The following is a 22554-nucleotide window of genomic DNA, read 5'->3' on the forward strand; positions in this document are numbered from 1 at the left end:
CCGGAATTTGGAGACCCCCCTACGCGGTCCCGGCCATCCCATCTAAAATGGAGTCAAAGTATAGGACCGTCCCTTGCCCGGGGTTTGAGAAGGCGCAACTTTCCCACCAGTCCTTGCTGTTGAAGTCTTCCCTGAAGAAGTCTCACCCCTCCAGGGTCTCCGCTGCTGTCCTGCCGGGACGGGAGGGGAGGACGATGGACAAATTTGGCAGACACCTCTACCAAAATTCTATGATGGCTAACAGAATCTTGAATTATAATTTCACCTTTACCTCATACCTTAAGGTACTGGTCAAGTCCTTGCCCGCCTTCCAGGGTGACTTGCCCGCCTCTCGTTGGGCGGAGTTTGGGCGCTTGGTGGACTCTCTCTTGCAGCTTCATCTCCACTTGTTTCATGCGGCTTACAATGCTTTTGAACTGTCCTCCTGGGTCTCCGCCTTTGCGGTGGCCATGCACCGGGTGGCGTGGCTCCGCATAGTTGATATGGACCCTAACCATATGGACCCTAATCGTTTGGCTAATCTTCCCTGCTTGTGGAATGAACTTTTTGACAACTCGATTGAGGCGGCCACGAAGCGCCTCTCGGAGCACGAGTGTTCCTTTGCATCGTTGGTGTGGGCCAAGCCGTAGCCCACTCCTGTTAAGGCTTATCGGCTGCCACCCAGGCGGTACCCGCAGAAGTCGACGCCTGCCTTCTCTCGCCCGCCTCCTCAGCGGCAGCAGCAGCGGGCTCCTAAGCCTCAGACCCCTGCTGTGTCTAAGCCCATGCCGTCTTTTTGGCTGTCCCCCTCTGCCCTCGACCCCGCCCCTCTTCCAGTCGGGGCTGTCTTCAGGCTTTCTATCAGAATTGGACCCGCATCACCCGGACAGCTGGGTCCTGACTGTGGTCCGGGAGGGGTATTCACTGAACTTCCGGGAGTTGCCTCCAGACAGTCCTTCCGAAGTGTCTCTTTCGAATCGAGCACAGCTGCCCTTGCTCCTTCTGGAGGCTCGGGCTCTTCTTTGCCTTCGGGCGGTGGAGGAGGTTCCCCCTTCTCAGAGGGGACGGGTGTTTTACTCCCGGTAATTCCTGGTCCCCAAAAAGACCAGGGACCTCCGCCCTATCCTGGATCTCCAGAAGCTGAACAAATTCCTGGTTCGGGAAAAGTTCCGGATGCCCTCGCTTCCTGTCTTGTATCCCTTGATGAACGAGGGGGACTGGTTGTGTTCCCTCAAGTGCCTGTCCATCTGGCCTGCCGCCGGTTCCTTCGTTTTCAAATCGGGGACCTGCACCTTCAGTACAGGGTCCTCCCGTTCGGGCTTGCCTCCTCCCCCCAGGTCTTCACAAAGTGCCTTGTGGTGGTGGCGGTGGCTCTACGGTCGAGGGGCCTTCAGGACTTCCCCGTATCTCGACGATTGGTTGATCAAAGCCTCGACGGAAGAGGGGGTTATTTCAGCGACCCATCAGACTATTATCTTCCTTCAGAGTCTGGGGTTTGAGGTGAACTTTCCAAAGTCTCAGCTGTGCCCCTCCCAGTCCCTCCAGTTTTATCGGGGCCATGCTAGACACGGTTCGCCTCCAGTCTTTCCTGCCTCCCTCTCGGCAGGCAACGCTCGTGCAGCTGTGCCAGCAGGTCTCCCTGCGGACTTCGGTCTCTGCCAAGCAGATGATGGTCCTCTTGGGACACATGGCCTCCACTGTGCATGTCACCGTTCGCGCGGCTGCATCTCAGGGTCCCTCAGTGGACTCTGGCCTCTCAGTGGCGGCAGGATCGGGATCCCGCTTCTCTTCCAATTGCGGTGACGCCTTCCTTGAGATGCTTGCTCCGTTGGTGGTCCAGCTCTTCCAATCTTTCCAGAGGGTTGCTCTTTCTCGCTCCTCCGCATCACAAGGTCCTGATGACGGACTCCTCGGCGTATGCTTGGGGGGCTCATCTCGACGGCCCGCATATGCAGGGCCTTTAGTCAAGCACAGACCGTCGTTGCCATGGTGGCCTTCCGCCACTTGCTTCAGGATTGGGTGGTCCTGGTCCGCACGGACAACCAAGTGGCGATGTATTACGTCAACAAGCAGGGGGGTACGGGATCCCTGTCCCTCTGCAAGGAATCTCTTCGTCTTTGGATTTGGGCGTTCTGCCACAACATCTTTCTGCGGGCGGTTTACATCCAGGGCGAGCACAACTGCCTGGCGGACAAATTAAGTCGCCTTTTGCAGCTGCACGAGTGGTCTCTTCATTCCCAGACTCTGCGTCAGGTGTGTCTTCGGTGGGGGACTCCGGAGATAGATCTGTTCGCTTCCCCCCTCAATCACAAGTTGCCTCTCTTCTGTTCGAGGATGTACTCTCCAGATAGTCTCGAGGCGGATGCGTTCCTCTTGGATTGGGAAGGCCAGTTCCTTTATGCGTTCCCACCTTTTCCTCTGATCCTGAGAACGCTTGTGCATCTCAAGTCAGCACACACCACCGTGATCCTGATTGCTCCTCGGTGGCCTCGGCAGCCGTGGTTCTCCTTGTTTCTTCAACTCAGTGTCAGTTATCCTCTTCTTCTACCTGTTTTTCCTTCTCTGCTGTCTCAGAGTCGGGGTTCACTGTTGCATCCCAATCTACATTCTCTACATCTGACGGCTTGGTTCCTTTCCACCTGATTCCTTCCTTTGAGTTGTCTCGGTCGGTGAAGGATGTCTTGGAAGCTTCTCGGAAGGCTTCTACAAGGCAATGTTATTCTCAGAAGTGGAAGAGATTCGTTACGTGCTTCGAATCATGTGGAACCTCTGCTTCTTTGTCCTCGGTTCTGGATTATTTGCTTCATTTGCCTCAGTCTGGTCTCAAGACAAATTCTGTCCGTGTCCATCTTAGCGCGATTGCCGCCTTCCATCAGCAGCTTGATGGGAAGTTGCTCTCTGTCCACCCCTGGTTTCTCGTTTCATGAGGGGTCTTTTGAATATCCATCCTCTGTGGTTTGGAATCTGAATGTGGTTCTTGCTCAATTGATGAAACCACTGTTTGAGCACATGGACAAAGCTCATCTGAAGTTCCTTACTTGGAAGGTGATCTTTCTGCTTGCTCTCACATCTGCTCGCAGAGTTAGTGAGCTGAAGGCTTTGGTAGCGGACTCGCCTTTTACTGTCTTTCATCATGACAAGGTGGTTCTGCGTACACATCCCAAGTTCTTGCCTAAGGTGGTGTCGGATTTCCACCTTAATCAGTCTATTCTTCCAGTGTTTTTTCCTAAGCCCCATTCTCATCCTGGTGAGGTGGCGCTTCACTCCCTTGACTGTAAAAGAGCGTTGGCTTTCTATCTCCAACGCACCCAGTCTCATCGGAAGATTCCTCAACTTTTCTTGTCCTTTGATCCTAATCGGTTAGGGCGTCCTGTTTCCAAGCGCACCTTGTCCAACTGGTTGGCTGCTTGTATTTCTTTCTGCTACGCTCAGGCTGGTCTCTCGCTGCATGGTCGGGTTACTGGACATAAAGTCCGAGCGATGGCGGCTTCTGTCGCTCTCCTCAGGTCCACACCAATTGAGGAGATCTGCAAGGCTGCCACTTGGTCTTCGGTTCATACCTTCACCTCTCACTACTGTCTGGATACTTTGTCCAGAAGCGACAGCCGGTTTGGCCAGTCGGTTTTGCGTAATCTGTTTTCCTAAATTGCTAACTTCCCTCCGTCCCTTTTTTGGTTAGCTTGGAGGTCACCCACATGTAGAGAATATGCTGCCTGCTTGTCCTGGGATAGTTACTTACCGTAACAGGTGTTATCCAGGGACAGCAGGCAGATATTCTCGCAACCCTCCCACCTCCCTGGGGTTGGCTTCTTTGCTGGCTATCTGAACTGAAGACCACGAGGAGGGGATGCACCCTCTAGTGGAGCAAGAAGGCGCACACGTGCGTGGTGCAGCACCAGCAAACTTGAAATCTTCAATCAAGTTTGCTTGAAAAGCTGTCCGCGTCGGGGCTCCGTGGATGATGTCACCCACATGTAGAAAATATCTGCCTGCTGTCCCTGGATAACACCTGTTATGGTAAGTAACTGCTTAAAGGAAAGGGAATTCAATTTAAATAAGAAAAGAATACAAATAAGGTTAAAAACAAGAGGGCAGTGAGGGAAATTATCATTCATTGAGGCATGGGTCTTCCTGGAGGAATTGGAATTAAAGCATCCTCCAAAGGAGTCACTTAAGTTGCCCATGAATGGCATTATTAAACATACTTTCAAGAAAAATTTAGATACTCCATATTCAGTTCCAGCAGTTCCTGGCAAAATTGAATCTCGATACCGAATGGTTCAATGTAAAGGGTTTGCAAAACCTCAACTTTCCCACCAATCTTTAGTAGTGGCGTCCTCTCTGAAGAAAACTAACCATTCTAAGGTGTATGCTACAGTTCCCCCTTGGCGTGAAGGTAGGACCATGGATAAATTTGGTTGCAGACTATATCAAAATTCTATGATGACAAATTGAATTTTGAATTACAACTTTTTCACCTCATATTTGAAATGGGTTAAGTCTATGCCTTTTTTCAAATATTTACCTTCCCATAAGCTGTCACAATTTAAACATATGCATCGTATTCTCACATGAGTGCTATGGTACAAGCAGCATATGATGCGTTTGAGATGACTTCACCTATCACAGCATTTTATGTAGTCATGTGATGGCTGGCATGGTTACAAATTGTGGATATGGATCCTAATCTCCAGGACAGATTGGCTAACTTCCCTTGTCTTGGAGACGAGTTGTTTGGGGAATCCATTGAGGCTGCTACTAAAAGATTGAGCATGAGAAATCTTTTGCTACTCTACTCCAGCCTAAGCCCAAACCTGCTCCCTCTTATTAGAGACGTTTTTCCCCCCAAGTCTGCACCATATTCCAAACCACCGAAGAAACAACCTCAACAATGTCAACAGAAGCCTCAGACACTGGATGCATCCAAAGCCACAATGCAGCCTTTTTGACCATCTCAGCCAGAACATATCTCTGCCTCTATCTGCTCCTTTTCCATTGGAGGTCATCTTCATCACTTATCACCAATGGGAACTCATCACATCTAACCTCTGGTTGCTCTCAATCATCAAAGAAGGGTATTCTCTTCATTTCCTACAGAATCCATCAAATCACCATCCAAGAGTGTGTCCTTAAAATTCATCGCAGACCCCCCTTCTTCTCCAGGAAGTACAAACTTCTCACTGTTAGTGCCTTCGAGAGAGTTCCTCTGGAACAGCAGAACACGGGGTTTTACTCCTGTTACTTTATTGTCCCGAAGAAGACGGGGGGGGGGGGGGGTGTCTTTGACCAACATTGGATCTCAGAGCTCTCAACAAATTTCTCGTCGAAGAAAAATTCAGATGCTGTCTCTAGCATCTTTGTATCCCCTTCTGGATCACAACAATTGGTTATGCTCTCTGGATCTCAAAGAGGCTTCCACTCACATTACCATTTATCCAACCTCTCACAAGTTCCTCAGATTTTGGGTTGGAAATCATTATCAATACAGGGTGCTACCTTTTGACCTGACATCATCTCAGAGTTTTCACCAAGTGCCTGGTAGTGGTAGCAGCAGTTTTACGAAGTCACAGATTTCAGGTTTTCCCATATCTGGACGACTGGCCCATCAAAGATCCAACATCTCGGGGTTACTGTAGCAACACAACACACTATCTGGTTTCTGCAAAGTTTGGGATTCAAAATCAACTTTCCCAAATCTCAACTGCAGCCTTCTCAGACTCTGCAATTCATTGGAGCTCTTCTAGACACGGTGCAACTCAGAGCGTTCCTTCCCAAACAATGTCAGGATGCTCTTATATAGCTTTGTGAAACAGTGTCCACCCTCACTTCACTCTCAGCGAGACACATGATGGTTCTCCTATGTCACATGGCCTCTACAGTTCACATGACTCCTTTTTCCAGACTTCACCTCAGGATTCCTCAGTGGACCCTGGCTTCTCACTCTCTCAACGCATTGCAGTAACATCTTCTCTACGGCAATCTCTTCAATGGTGTGTGCTCTCTTCCAATCTTTCCAGGGTTTGCTGTTCCAAGCACCCCCTCATCAGAAGGTTCTCACCACATACTCAATAACTTATGCATTGGTCCGCCACAGATCGTCGAAATCATATCAGTTTGTTGGAACTCGGAATGATCTTCAGTGGTTCAAGTTTCAAGTTTATTATAAATTTGATTGCTTATTCAAAATTCTAAGCAATGTACACATCAATAAAAGTACAAATTTTTAGGGGACAACAAAACAAACGGTAAAAACTCAACCTTGCAAAACATATTAAAGACTAACTTTACAAACATATTAAAACAAAAGGAAAGGATGGGAAGAGAAATACAAGTTGTTGATAGTAAATAAGACACTTATGGGAAAAAAACAATAGGAAGGGATAGAGCAATGTACTTCAGAGAAGTTATGAAGTGGAATTGAAATGAGGCTCCTAATCAGGCTTTCTAACTATCAAATGCATCCTTAAAAAGAAAGCTTTTTAATTTGCTCTTAAATCTGTCTAAATTGTGTTCTTCCCTTAAATAAATAGGGAGGGAATTCCATGTTTGGGGGGCTGTGACTGAAAAAATGAATTGCCGCCAAGTATTAATAATTTTAAGTGAAGGAATTATTAGTAGATGTTGATCGTTTGCTATACAAAACTCCTGCTTTTATGCCCATAAAATACTGATTCCTGCTTTTATTCATAAAATACTGATTGAGGTCAAAGATTTAAGAGTTAGCAAACTTAATTTATATATTATATGGTGAGCGACTGGAAGCCAATGCGCTTTCATAAGGAGAGGTGTCACGTGATCGAATTTCTTAGCTTTCATTATAAGTTTAATTGAAGCATTTTGGATAATCTGTAAATGTCTGATTTCATTTTGGGCTAAGGCTATTTATTCCCTTGAATAGAGCATTACAATAATCAATTTCTGAAATTAGCAAGCAATGAATTGATATGTTAAGTGACTTTGGACATAAAAATTTCGAAACTGAACGGATTTGACGGAGTTTGAAAAAAGTTGATTTAACAATACTACTAATGTGGTCATGATAGGTTAGTTTATAATCAAAGATAACCCCTAGGATCTTAATGCTACTTATCGACTGTAAAGTGGTACCCTTGATAGTGATTGGAAAAATGAGCTTAGAACCATCTTTCCAGGGAAAGAATAACATTTGATTTATTAATGTTGAGAGCTAATCTGTTAACATCAAGCCACTGGTGAATCTGTTCGAGTTTATTATTGATTGCTATTTTTTCAAGAGGGTTATTGGAGTCTAGCGGATGTAAAAGTTGAATATCCTTCACAGTCAAGTTGTGCTCATTCGTACAGACAATCAAGCAGCAATGTGCTATGTGAAAAAGCAGGATCTCTCACTCTTTGCAAAGAATCTCAGAGTCTGGAATGGGCAATTCTTCACAACATTTTCCTGAAAGCTGTTTACATTCAAGGAGAGAAAAATTCACTAGCAGACAAATTGAGTCGGTCTTCTGCAACCTCATGAATGGACACTCAATTCTCCATCTCTCCATCACTTTTTTTTCTCAGTGGGGGACCCCTCAAATAGACCTGTTTGCGTCTCCCCACAACAACAAGCTGCCCCAATTCTGTTCCAGAATATATTCTGCTCACCGGCTAGAGGCAGATGCTTTTCTCCTGGAGTGGATGAACAAGTTCCTCTTTGCATTCCCTCCATTTCCTCTAATTCTCAAGACACTTGTCAGACTCAAGCAGGAGTGTCACCATGATTTTGATAGCTCCTTGGTGGCCCAGACAACCTTGGTTCTCCCTTCTACTGCAACTCCCACTACTTCTACCCGTGTTTCCATTTCTGCTTACACAGAGTCATGGTTCTCTTCTTCATACCAACCTGCAGTCTCTGCATTGGACAGCTTGGTACCTCTTGTCATAACTTCAAGTCTGCAGTTTTCTCAATCTGTCAGAGATATTTTAGATTTTTCCAGAAAATCTACCACCAGACAGTGTTACAACCAGAAGTGGATTAGGTTTTCTACTTGGTGCGATCTTCATCACAAGGAGCCTCAGTCTATCTCTTTTGTCTTCAGTTCTAGATTACCTACTTCATTTATCTCAATCTAGCCTCAAATCATCCTCCATTAGAGTCCATCTCAGTGCAATTGCTGCTTCATCAGCCACTGAAAGGGAAACTTCTGCTCATCCTGTGGTTTCCAGATTTATGAAAGGACTTTTTCTTTCAATTATATTTATTAGCAATTGCAAAAGGGAACATACAACCAAAAGGGAATCAAATAGGAACAGTGCAAAACAGCCAGGTATCACAGCAAGAGGTAAAACATGCCAACAATAGTACAAAGAACCAATAAACCCTCGGTTAGATGCCCATCACAATTGACATTTTAGGTATTATGTAACTCCCATCCAGTCACAACCAAGCCACAGTCAACCCTCTTCAAGTCACAACAATCGCTCACCTTTTACCCAACCACTCATACCCCCCACACAACCATATATCTACTTGGGGAAGAAGCGGCACCAGCCCCTAGAGGAGTTGGTGCATAAGAGCTGCAGCAACATCAGCATTGCCAGGACACAAGAACGAGACCTTCCGCCAAAGGGCAATATAACACCGGTGCGTGAGTTGCCGAGACTTAGGAGTGCGCTGTACTTCATGGCGGCCTATCTCAGCCAAGTGAGCAAGCCACTGCGGGAAAGAGGCCACCATGTAAGCCTCCCAATGCTGCAACAGAAGCTTTTTTGCCAACAAGATAGCTATGTAGAGAACTTTCCACTGAAGCAACGTGAGCCCCTCCTCAAGTGATAAGATTTCTGCAGATCTTATCAGCCCATAATAAAGACCTCATGACAGTGACAGTTACAATAAGATAGGTTTATTAGCAATAAGTAAAAGGCAACTCACATGAAATAGCAAAATACAGCCAGAACGAAAGAAGTTATCCTGCCGTTGTATCGGGCGATGGTGCGCCCACATTTGGAGTACTGCGTCCAATATTGGTCGCCGTACCTTAAGAAGGATATGGCGTTAGTCGAGAGGGTTCAGAGGAGAGCGACATGTCTGATAAAAAGTATGGAAAACCTGTCATATTCTGAGAGATTGGAGAAGCTGGGTCTCTTTTTCCCTGGAGAAGAGGAGACTTAGAGGAGATATGATAGAGACTTAGAGGATCATGAAGGGCATAGAGAGAGTAAAGAGGGACAGATTCTTCAAACTTTCTAATAATAAAAGAACAAGAGGGCACTCGGAAAAGTTGATAGGAGACAGATTCAAAACGAATACTAGGAAGTTCTTTTTTACCCAACATGTGGTGGACACCTGGAATGCGCTTCCAGAGGACGTAATAGAGCAGAGTACGGTACTGGGGATTCAAGAAAGGATTGGACAAATTCCTACTGGAAAAGGGGATAGAAGGGAATAGATAAAAGATTACTGCACAGGTCCTGGACCTGTTGGGCCACCGTGTGAGCGGACTGCTGGGCACGATGGACCTCGGATCTGACCCAGCAGAGGCATTTCTTATGTTCTTACAGCATATTGGCTATAAAGATAACATACATACGAAATAGCAATCTGATTTTCTTTTTGGGTCTGACTCCTCTCTTCTCTCTCTGTTATACCCATCAGCATAATATTTATAGTAGCCTAGGGTACCACCTAGTTACAGATTACATCACATTCATTTTTATTGGCTATATGATGTATACACTTATCATGGAGCCATACTGAAACATGACGTCACCTGGTGCCAAAACTGACCCTTCCCTGACAAATGCATTCCCAATACTAAGGCTAATTAGTTCAGAGAGCAAGCCCCCACCTTCCTGAGTTACATTGTCCTTCGCTAGTACTTCTTAGGAGGACCTCTTATCATGTATTGTACTGTTCTGAAAAATCCCAAAACAGTGATGTCACAGTCAGGAGATCTGACTGCTAGTTTCTGGAGCAAAAGTGAATCTCTCTTACTGGCAGAGAGGAAAGTGACAGCTTAGAAGTTTGAATTCATATGCACAATGTCTCTCTTAGAAATATAACTATTTGGAGTTCTCAGGGGTCTTCACCTACAATATATGCAGGTCTTATGTTTGCGTCTTCTTCCACCTACATTTTCATTCAGGTCTTACTCCTGATTCTCCCCTGATTTGTCCTCATTCCCCTCTCAAAACCTAAGGAGGCTTCGCCCCTCTTGAAGCCTAAAGAGGATTCACCCCTTTAGATCAGGGTATATACAAGGTTTGTTGTTACCACAAAGTCTTTCACATCCAGGAAAATGGAAAGGACAAAAGGCCAGTAGAGTATTCAGAAATCAAGCTTAGTAATATTGAGAAGTCACCACCACCCTTAATCTAATATGACATTAGGACTCGCGATAAACATGTGTATAATAATAATACCTCAAAGTAAAAGAAAACAAACAAAAAGCATTAAGCATAGAAATATCTGGAAAAATTCTTACATCAATAGTACATATGGCTTTATCCAGTTAGGCAGCTACCCCTCTAGGGGAATAAATTAACAAAACTTCAACTGCAAGCTATAGTATTTCAGGCTTAAAACGGTGCAGGCCTAATTGACTGCATACATTATCAGGTCATGCTCATAGGCTAAAATGGAAGTCCAGAGAAACACATTAGATAATTCATATTGCACAGTTCAATTCAGAAACCTCTGGATCAGAAAAATGGCTGTGTTAAAGTCATGAAGCCGTATGTAGCTCAGGTATTGTTACTTCTCCTTAAAACGCACCTTACTTCAGCCAAGCAACAAGAAATGGATAGAAAGAATCCGTTGAGATTAGAGATAATCAGGGTGCAGAAATGGGAGTCCAAACGAGATGAAAGATGCAATGAGGCAAAGCATAAAACTAACATTGCATAAGTCCATAAAGAGGCTAAAATGCAAACCAACAAGTTCACATTTGTAAAGGAAAAAAAAATCCCCCCTAAAAAATCAAACCAAAACATGTAAATTCCAGTCTCTTGAATTTCATCTCAGGCCGACAATCACGGTGGCAATAATAAATCAGGCAATCAGTCTTTTAGTGCTGGCAAATGAACCACACTGATCCCCCAGCAGCAGTAAACCATAATCCCAGGGCACAGCGCATTGAACAATGCGCTCCAAAAATTGAAGTACTTGCAGCCACAGTTCGGAGGCAGGACATTCTTAAAAAACGGTGAGAGTAACAAAAGAGCAGTGACATTTAATGCATTGCAAACCTACCCCTCCACCCTGGAGATATAAGCGCGGTGCAGTATTTTAAACTATATCTCGCAAAAATCCGTGGAGCTTCCCAATATGTGCACATTGGCAAAAAGATCAAGAAATGCCTTCCGATCATAGGTGATATCGAGGTCTGATTGCCATAGGGAAGCCAATCTATCAATGGAGCTCATGGCTGAAGCATTCTTCAAAATGCGATACCAGGTGGCTAACTTGTTCAATTCAGGAGTCACCTGAAAAAGTTGGATATCCAGGGAACCACAGAGCCAAGCACCCCCCTCCCCCCCATCTGTGACCAAGGGACTGGTAGTAATGGCGGGCTTGAAGGTAAGCCCAAAAGTTGGTGTGAGGCAAGTGCCAATGGGACTGCAGCTGTGTGAAGGTAAGAAACTGGCCACCCCCCACAGTGAGAAGATTTTGAAGGGATCTGCACCCTCTGCTCCCACAGCCAAAACCAAGAGTGCCCCACTCCCAGGGGAAAATTGACATTACCATACAGCTGTAACAAGGGGGAGGCCACCGGTGTTCTCCCTTGCCGATGCTTCCACCAGCACCACACATAACGCAAGGGCTGTAAAAAAGCAAATTTGGGCCCCCCTTCTAAGATTGCTGTCATTGGTGTGTGAAGAAGGGACAGAACTGAGTGAGGGAAACACCAGGACTCCACCCATCCCAGAGGTGAATACTTATAGCAGCCCGACCAGCCTTCATGAATAAAGTTGCCACATTATAAAGGCGAAGATCAGAAAGATTGAAGCCTCCCCAGGGCATAACTAATTCAGGCTCACTTATGACGCCAAATGAAAGAGATTATGGATCAAAACATCTGCACATCCCTATCAGTAACCCAAAGGGGTACCGTCTGCATCAGATACAAGAGCTTGGGTAGGAGTACCAACTTAGTCAAAGCCACCCGACCCCAGATGCCCAGCAGAAGTTCCCTCCATTTATTACACAAGCTCCTGATCATGTCCAGGTGGTGCTGCACATTATATTGGTACAGAAGCTTGATTGGAGCTCAAATAAACGTCAAGGTAGCACATCGGCCCCCGAACTGGTAGAATCTCCAGGTCAGCCTGCCAGGCCTCCAACTTAGTGGATTGCCTCAAGGGCATTACAAAAAAGGAAATAAAAAGACTTCAAATGGTTCAAAACACTGCAGTAAAAATGTTATTTAATGCAAAAAAAATATGATCATGTCACTCCTCTTACATAAAGCTCATTGGTTACCATTAGAGCATAGGATTACCTACAAAATTCTATTACTAATCTTTGAAACTAAAGTAAATAACCAGCCAGAAATTATTCATAACTTACTTATCCCCTATAATCAAACTAGTATCCTACGATCTACTGCTCATAATCTCCTTACTTTTCCCTCATTGAAACATATCAGTACAATGAGGACTACAATTTTTTCCATTAACGCTCCTTTTCTCTGGAACAGTATCCCTAATTACTTGCATGAAAATACAACACTTATCAATTTTAAGGTGAAACTAAAGACATTCCTTTTCCTTGATGCCTTTGTAACTTAAACTGTCCTTTTAAGGACGACTTAAATTTAAGAAAGATTTCTACTTACAGTTCCCCATCCCCTTAAATGTCCTCTTTCTTTCTAGCAATTGTAGTTCCACTCTTTCTTCCCTTTTGTTCCCATTTGTCTTTGTCCTTAAAATTAGTCTTTTCTCTCGGTCTGTTTTTGATTATATTGCATTTTAATTGGCATATTTTTATGGCATTTTTGTACACCACCTAGAAGGTTTGATTGGGCGGTATAATACATTTTAAAAAAACAAGCAAGCAATTGACTCGTAGGCCAGAAACGTTCCCAAAAGAGCGAACAGGAGCCAAGGTGCACCCCAAATCCTGTTGGAGATGGTCAAGATAAAGGGGAACATCATCGGCAAACAAATTGATGTGACTCTCTTGCTCCCCAATTCGGATGCTCTGTATATCCAGATCCAATCGGAGTTTAGCCACTAAGGGTTCCATGGCTAACAGAAAAAGCAGTGGAGATAGCGGGCATTCCTGGCGCGTCCCCCTGCCCAAGTTGAAGGGGTCCGTAAACAGTCCATTCACTAAGAGTCTGGCCTGTGGCAGGATATATAAACTACAAATCCAATTATGAATAGTCCCCTCCACACCAAACTCATGTAAGACCCAGAAGAAATACTGCCAGGAGATGGTGTCAAATGTTTTTTCCATATCCAGGCCAATAATAGCCGATGCACCCTCCACCCCTCGTCGGTAATGGAGGGCCATCAAAGTGCGAACGAGATTCATAGAAGCATACTGGCCTGGTACAAACATGGCCTGATCCTCGTGTATCAATAGAGGCAGAAATACGTTCAGTCGAGCTGCCAAGATTGCTGCAAACAACTTGGCATCTTGATTAAGTGAGATTGGTCGATAGGACCTACCTGGGCAGGGTCCTTACCAAGTTTAGGCAGAAGAACCACGTGAGCAAGATTGGGAGTCCCAAGGCCCCACGTCTCGTTCAACGCATTAAACGTCCCCGCCAAAACGGAAGATATCTGATCTGTCAGAATCTTGTAGTACTCGGAGCCAAACCCGTCAGGTCCTGGAGCTTTAGTGAGCTTTAGCCTCTTTATACCCAGTGGCACTTCCCCAGGGCCAATAGGTGTATTCAACTGCTCCAATTGGGAAGCCATCAGCTTAGGAAGTGTCAGCCCCTGAAAGAAAGCATCTCTCGGAATCCGAAAAGGTCTGGCGAGTATAAAGGGACTCATAGAAATGAACTAATTGTTGCTAAATCTGCCTCTCTTGAGTGTAGCGAGTACCCTGCTTGTCCTGAATAGACAGTATGACCTGATGTTTTCTAGGAGGCCACACCAGATTAGCCAAGTCTTCACTTTTTCCGCCCCAGGTGTACATCTTATACCTTTGAAATTAAATATCCCAAGTGGCTCTCTGCGTCAATAAGGCATCAATCTGCCGCCTAACGGCCAGCAAACGGAGCTTATCCACTGCAGAAAGTGAAGCACAATGCTTCGCAGTTCGCACGCAATTGATGGAGTTCCCTGAGAGAGCCAATAAATCTGCATCTTGTTTCTTCCGCTTACGAGAAAGATAAGCTATAATGAACCCACGCAAAACCGCCTTGGAGGCCTCCCAAAATGTCACCGGGTCAACATCCTCAGTGTTATTATGATGGTTTTAATCTAACCACTGCTCTCGTAGGTACTTCTGGAACTCGATTTCTGTATAGGTAACACAGAAATTTCCAGTGGCACTTCTGCGTATCCGACGTAATCAGAACTTCCAAGACTAGCGGGGAGTGGTTAGACAAAGGAACCTCCTCTATGGTGATCTCCACCACTTTGGGGAGCAGAGAGGGCAAGGCCAACAATCCAACCGGGCATAGACGTTGTGCAGGTGAGAATAAAACGTATAGGTACGTTCCGTGGGGTGCAAGATCAGCCACAGGTCCAATAAATGCAAGTGACTTAGCAAAACAATTTACCCCCTTGGCTCTATGGTCTCCTGCTCCCACCCTTGCAGGGCTGCAGTCTAGAGCAGGATCCGCGGTAATATTAAAGTCCCCACCCACAATTGGCTGGCTGCAATCAGGCTGCATGGCTATCTTGGCAAGCAAAGCTGAAAAAAAATGATTATACACATTAGGAGCATACAGATTACAGAATAACCATTTTTGTCCCCACAATTCCCCAAGTGCTAATATGTATCTACCCTCCTGGTCTTGAATGACCTTATGGAGATGGAAAGGCAATTGTTTATGAATCAGTATGGCAGCTCCTCATTTTCTGGTGCCAAAAGAAGAGAAAAAGACCTTGCCCACCCAATCTCTCCGGAGCTTAAGGTAGCGGAAAGATGAGTTTACTGCACAAAGCAGATATCTGTCTTTCGCTTCCTGAACCAGGTTAGGATCTTCCTCTTGATAGGGGCATGAATCCCATCCACGTTCAAGGTGGCTTTAGTCATTTACAGAAATACCTCAAACAGAAGCAAGAAATGAAGCAATACATTGCATGGGCGACCCCCCAGCAGAGATATCAAGGCCCTTGGCCAAATTCGATAAGCCCAGGTTTTACACAAATGGCCAATACATCCCCAAAGTAAATAATGATGCAACACATGCAGTCCCCCTTCCCCCTCACACAAATGCCATCCATACCAACAACCATTCACACAAGCCATGCCCCCTCCACACATCCCAAATCTCACTCCCCCATCCCCCCCAGGGAAAGCTGCCCCAAGAGGTCCTCCAAAAAACCCAAACCCATACAGAAAATTTTAAAAAGTAATTGGGCTCCCAAAAAGCAGAGCAACCTAGGGCTCGGGGCTGAGCTCTGCAAGCCTTAAAGTCTCACAGAGAGTCCGCTGCAAAAACAGTTCTAGAGGCCCCCCGGCTAGGAACAAAACTGATGGACCAGGAGCCGCCCGACCCAAGAGAAGGCCGGAGACTGCAGTGGAAGAGCGGGGCTCTCCAACCAAGTGGTCACCCCTGAAGGCGAAATGGGATCCCATGGCCTGAAGGACTGAATGCCAGCCTCCAAATCCCAAGGAGGTCAGGGTGCGCCACCCCTCAGAACAAAAAACAAATGGGTCCTGCCAACGGGCGACACAATCCAGATGTCCCACAGAAACCAATAAGGGCCAAACAGTGGCAGCCAGGGTTCAAAATGTCAGACCAAGCTGCTACTTCAAACAGCTGAATCCCCCTGCAGGCTGTCCACCTCCGTCCGTCGCCAGCAGGGAGTCCAGGTAATGCTGTGCCGCTGCCCGGTCAGCGAAGGTCTAGGCTTTCCCCTCCTGCCAGATGTGAAGAGACGCTGGGTAGACCAGCGCGAAGCGCACTCCTTGGTGGTGAAGCGAAGTGCAAATGGGCACCATTTCTTTGGGTAGGGAAGCCACTTTAAGGGAGTAGCTTCGTTCCCTCATATTCCAGCTGACCAATTTTGCGGAATGCCTGTAAGAGGAACTCCTTTTCCTTCCAGCTGATATAGCAGGCAATCGCTGCTCTAGGCCAGTGGTTATCCCCAAATCGCAGGCCCATATGATGTGCACGCTCGCAATTAAATCCGGTGGCTGGGGTCTCCAGGCCCAACTGACGCGGTAGCCAGAGTTGATAAAACGGATACAGGTCTTGGTCTGTGCGCATCTCCAGGAGACCCACCATTCGCAGGTTGTTTCTACACTGGTGATTCTCCTGCTTGTCCAGCCTGTCGGTTAGAGTGGCCACCTGTGCCTGAAACCCGGCCACTCGGGTTTGGTCCTGCAGCACCGCATCCTCCCCATCAGAGACGTGTTCCACCGCGGCTATGCGGCTGGCCTGGGCTTCAAAGCGTTCATTAATGCTGTCCACGGCAGATTGGAGCTTGTGGAGGTGATCTTCCAGTGCCACAGTAACCATGCGGGAGATTTCCTGGGCCAATTCTCCCAAATTCACTGGTGCTGGAACCAGCAATGATGCCATTTTGAGCACAGGGAAGACAGGTTTATTCTTTGGCATCTTAGCCTATTTTATAGGCATACCGTGCTCTAACTGCGGGGAAAAAGTAGCGCACTCCGGTCCGCTGTGCTAGAGCTATGCTCCGGTTGCAGCAAACCCAATCTGGCAGCAGTTTTTCAGGTAGTATAGCTGGTTTTAGAGACCGTGGGTCGCGGAGCCCAGCAACACATGTCTGTTCAAGGCAGACGCATCACGTGACCACGAAAGGACTTTTCAATGTCAAGCCAACTCTCAAATCACCTCCAGTGGTTCAGGATCTCAATGTGGTTCTTGCTAAATTGAAGCTTCCATTTGAACCAATGTCTACGACTCATCTGAAATATCTCACTTGTAAAGCGGTCTTCATTGCTCTCACGTCTGCTCGCAGAGTCAGTGAGCTACAAGCTTTAGTAGCGGACCCACGTTTCACAGTATTTCATCATGACAAGGTGGTACTCTGCATTCATCCAAAATTCTTACCCAAAGTTGTTACAGAATTTCATCTCAATCAGTTGTACTGCCAGTGTTTTTTCCCCAAGCCTCATTCTCATCCTGGAGAAACAGCTCTTCATACTCTGGATTGCAAATGTGCTTTGGCCTTCTATTTGCAAAAGACTAAACCACATAGATCGTCTCCTCAACTTTTTGTCTCCTTTTATCCAAATAAGTTGGGACATCCAGTTTCCAAGATATCAATCTCCAATTGTTTGGCTGCTTGCATCTCATTCTTGCTGAGGCTGGGCTGCAAATGAAGGGTTGAGTCACAGCCCACAAAATTAGAGCCATGGCAGTTTCTGTAGCTTTCCTTAGATCTCCTATTGAGATCTGCAAAGCTGCCACTTGGTCCTTGGTTCATACTTTCACCTCTGGATTATTTCTCCAGATGGGATAGCCACTTTGGCCAAACAGTATTACAAAATTTATTTTCCTAAATCGCCAACACTCCCACCATTCCATTCTGGTTAGCTTGGAGGTCACCCACATGTGAGAATATGCTGCCTGCTTGTCCTGGGATAAAGCAGTTACCGTAACAGGTGTTATCCAGGGACAGAAGGCAGATATTCTCCCAACACACCCACATCCCCTGGTTGGCTTCTCCTGAACTGAGGAGATGCGCGCCCTGCGTCAGGCGGGAAGGCACTTGCGCATGTGCGGTGTGGCAGTCGAACTTTCTAGAGTTCTTAAAGCAAGATTGCTTGTCAGGCTGTCTGCATTGGAGCTCTGTGGATGACATCACCCACATGTGATCTGCCTGCTGTCCCTGGATAATACCTGTTTTGGTAAGTAACTGTACTTTCCTGCAGGGACAGGGATAGATTTGTCCCCATGTCATTCTCTAATCCCACGTGCCTATACCATACCTTCTTGAATTCAGACACAGTCTCTGTCTCTACCACTTCTTCTGGAAGACTGTTCCATTCATCTACCACCCTTTCCTGTGATAAAGTATTTCCTTAGATTACTCCTGAGTATCATCTCTTAACGTCATCCTATGCCCTCTCATTCCAGAGCTTCCTTTCAAATAAAAAGGACTTGACTCGTACATATTTACACATCATAAGTATTTAAATGTCTCTATCATATCTCCCCTCCCTTGCCTTTTCTCCAAAATATATACAGTGGTACCTCGGTTTACGAGTGCCAGACGAGCAAAACATTCGCAAACTTGGTGCCTCGTAAACCGAGCTTGCCTCGCTGTACGAGCGCCCCCCACGATCCGGCATCCCCCCCACTCGCGTTGCCCCCCCTCCACTGCGATCCTACTCCCCCCGAGCAGTCAATGACACCCTTTACCCGACTTGGCACCAGTGCCGGTGCCCGAAGATCCTCTTCTGGCACGGGCTGGGCGTTGCGTCGGAGATCCTCCTTCTGGCTGGGCTGGATTGGCTTTGAGCATTTGCGCATGTTCAAAGCCTTCTGGTCTCGCTCTCTCCGAGATTGAGAGCGAGACCAGAAGGCTTTGAGCATGCGCAAATGCTCAAAGCCAGTCCAGCCCAGAAGGAGGATCCCCGACGCACCGCCCAGCCGCGCCAGAAGAGGGAGGATCTTCGGGCATCAGCACTGATGCCAAGTCGTGTAAAGGGTGTCATTGACTGCTCGGGGGGGGGGGGGAAGTAGGATCGCGGTGGAGGGGGGCAACGCGATCGGGGGGGGATGCCGGATTGCTGGGGGGATGCCGGATCGCCGGGGGGGGGGGTTTGGAACAGCATCGGATTCCTCAAGGGGGGGGAGAATGGAGCAGCGCCGGTAGCCTCGGGGGGGTGGAGGAGGGGGGGGAGGAGGTAGAACCAATCAAAGCAGTTTCCCTTACTTCCTATGGGGAAACTTGCTTTGATATACGAGCAATTTGGTTTACGAGCATGCTTCTGGAACGAATTATGCTCGTAGACCAAGGTTCCACTGTATATTGAAATCTTTAAGTCTGTCCCAATATGCATTATGATGTAGATCACGCACCATTTTAGTAGCCTTCCTCTGGACTGAACACATCCTTTAGATCTTATTGAAGGTGCGATCTCCAGAATTGTACACAATAATCTAAATGAGGTCCTCACCAGAGCCTCATAGGGGCATCAATGCCTCAAGTTTCAAGTTTATTATACAATTTGATTAATCGTTTATTCAAAATTCTAAGCGATGAACAAACAAAAGTAACAAAAAAACTAAACCTTACAAAACATATTGAAGACTAACTTAACAAACATAATAACACGTGAGGAAAGGATGGGGACATAAATACAATTTGGTTAAAAGAAGAAAAGACACTTGTGGTTGAAAATAATAGGAAGGGAAAGAATCTCAAGGAAGTTATGCAAATAAAAATGAAGCTCCTAGACAGTCCTTTTAGTCATTAAATGCATCTATAAAAAGAAAGCTTTTAAGTTTGCTCATAAATTTATCCAAATTTTTCTCAAGTAAATAGGGAGGGAATTCCATGTTTGAGGAGCTGTAACGGAAAAGATGAAGTGCCGTCGTGTATTAATAATTTTAAGTGAGGGGATGACTAATAAGTGTTGGTCATTGGACCTCAGTAATCTGGATGAGGTATAAGGAATCAATGATTTGTAAATGAAAGCCGGAGTTTTGTATATCAGAGATTTGAAGGTAAGCAAACTTAATTCGTACATTATGCAATGTGTGACAGGAAGCCAGTGTGCTTTTTTAAGAAGAGGAGTTGCATGATCGAATTTCTTAGCTTTCATTATAAGTTTGATTGATGCATTCTGGATGATCTGTAAACGTCTGATTTCCTTTTGTGCTATTCCCTTGAATAATCCATTGCAATAATTGATTTTTGAAATAACCCAGGAGTGGATTAATATGTTAAAAGACATAGAAACATAGAAGATGACGGCAGATAAGGGCCATAGCCCATCAAGTCTGCCCACTCTACTGACCCACCCCCAAGTCTACTATCCTAGGGATCCCACTCCTGGTGACAGGTTCCTTTGGCTTAACCCTCTAAGGGATCCCACATGGGCATCCCATTTGCTCTTAAATTCTTGCACGCTGTTTGCCTAGATCACCTGCACCAGGAGCTCGTTCCAAGGATCAACCACTCTCTCGGTGAAGAAATATTTCCTGGTGTCGCCATGAAATTTCCCGCCCCTGAGTTTGAGCGGATGCCCTCTTGTGGCTGAGGGTCCTTTGAGAAAGAGAATCTCTTCTTCCATCTCGATACGGCCGGTAATATACTTAAACGTCTCGATCATGTCTCCTCTCTCCCTATGTTCCTTGAGTGAGTACAGCCGCAAATTTTTCAGCCTTTCCTCGTATGATAGATCCTTGAGCCTCGAGACCATCCTGGTGGCCATCCGTTGCACCGACTCTACTCTCAGCACATCTTTTCGGTAGTGTGGCCTCCAGAATTGCACACAGTATTCCAAATGAGGTCTCACCATGGTTCTGTATAATGGCATTATGACTTCAGGCTTCCGGCTGATGAAACTCCTTCGGATGCAACCTAACAACTGTCTTGCCTTAGATGAAGCCTTCTCCACATGATCAGCAGTTTTCATGTCTGCGCTGATGATCACTCCCAAGTCTCATTCTGTTGAAGTTCTAGCTAAGGTCTCACCATTCAAGGTGTAAGTTCTGCACGGATTTCTGCTGCCGAGGTGCATGATCTTGCATTTCTTAGCGTTGAATCCCAGCTGCCAGGTCGAGGACATAGAAATTTTGATATTGAACGGATTTGACGAAGTCTGTAAAAAGTTGATTTGACAGTGTTACTAATATGATCATGGTAGGTTAATTTATCGTTGAAGATAACCCTTAAGATCTTAATGCTACTTATCAACTGTAGAGTGATACCCTTAATAGAAATGGGAAAAATAAGTTTGAGACTGTCTTTCCAAGGAAAGAGCATAATATTTGATTTATTAATATTAAGAGCTAATCTGTTGATATCCAGCCACTGGTGAATCTGTTCAAGTTTCTTATTAATTGCTAATGTTTCAAGAGAACTGTTGGGATCAAGTGGATGTAAAAGCTGGATATCATCTGCGTAAGCAATTACGGTAAATCCAATAGATTGACAAAGGGTCATGAGAGGTGCTGGAAAAATATTAAACAAAAGAGGAGAAAGAATGGATCCTTGCAAAATACCATATGCTGCTGAGAAACTTTCAGAGGTTGTATTGTTGAAGGACACAGTTGATGAGCGATTTTCAAAATAGAATTTAAACCAAAGAAGGATCTGGTCCGTAATACCTATGGATTGAAGTCTATCTATTAAAAGATTGTGGTCAAATGTGTCAAACGCTGATGAAAGATCGATAGATGTATGGTGATCCAGGTAGTAAAGTATGGAGGTAGACATGCCAATCAACAAATGTTCAGTAGAGTGATACTGTCTAAAGCCAGTTTGATTTGGATGTAAAATATTTGTTTTTTTCTATAAATTCTAATATTTGATTAAATACTATCTTCTCAGTCAGCTTTGCCATGTAAGGGATATTTGCAATTGGCCTGTAATTGGATTTTTCTTCAGAACTGATTTTATGATCCTTAATAATGGGATGGATGACTGTTTCCTTCCTTGCTATGGGCATAATGCTTTGTTGAAGACTTTCATTAATTAGAGCAAGGATGAAAGGACCGAAAGCTGCAAAATAACGCTTAAGAATGAAAGGGGGAATTGATTCTGCTTGAGTACCCTTAGTATTGATGGTTTTAATAAGGGATTCGATCTTCCTAAGATTGGGGAGATTAAATTGTGCGCATTTTGAAGATAATGATGACCTTGGCTCAATTTGATCCTGGACTGGACTGGAATGTTGATTCAAGGTTAGGTTTTTCCTGATATTGTTGACCTTATTTATAAAATAAGTTGCAAGTTCTTGGGCTGTAGGCAGGGTATTAGAGGTTTGATTTTGGTTTTTTAGTTGTAGAAGTAACCGATTTTAAAGTGCAGAGACATTTTTAGCTTTCAGAATTTGGCTTGAGTAATATTTAGTTTTTGCTTGGTTTATTTTTGCTTTATACATATTTGAGTGTTCCTTGAATTTTTCAAGATTGGTCTGGGTCTTGTCTTTTCTCCACCTACGTTCTAGAGACCGAAGTTGTTTTTAGACTAAAACAAGTTCCGCCGTAAACCAGGGATTAGAATATGTTCGTGCTGAGATAGATCTTATTTGAATCGGTGCTAGTTCATCTAATAGAAGGTTTGTGGAAGCAATCCATTGGGATAGGAAATCATCTAAAGAGCTGATCTTTAGGTCTGAAAGATTTAATTTAAAATTTGAGGTAATTGAGTCTGAAGATAGGTTATTAAAATCTCTAAACTTAATGGTCTGGTGTGTTGCATGTATTTTGGCCATATCTCTTCCTATGCACTCTAGCATTCTTCTAGCTTTTGCTGTCACCCTTCCAGTCTGTTTGGTCACCT

This window comes from Geotrypetes seraphini, chromosome 5 (genome assembly GCF_902459505.1).
Source record: "Geotrypetes seraphini chromosome 5, aGeoSer1.1, whole genome shotgun sequence".
In the NCBI taxonomy this organism is placed as follows: Eukaryota; Metazoa; Chordata; class Amphibia; order Gymnophiona; family Dermophiidae; genus Geotrypetes; species Geotrypetes seraphini.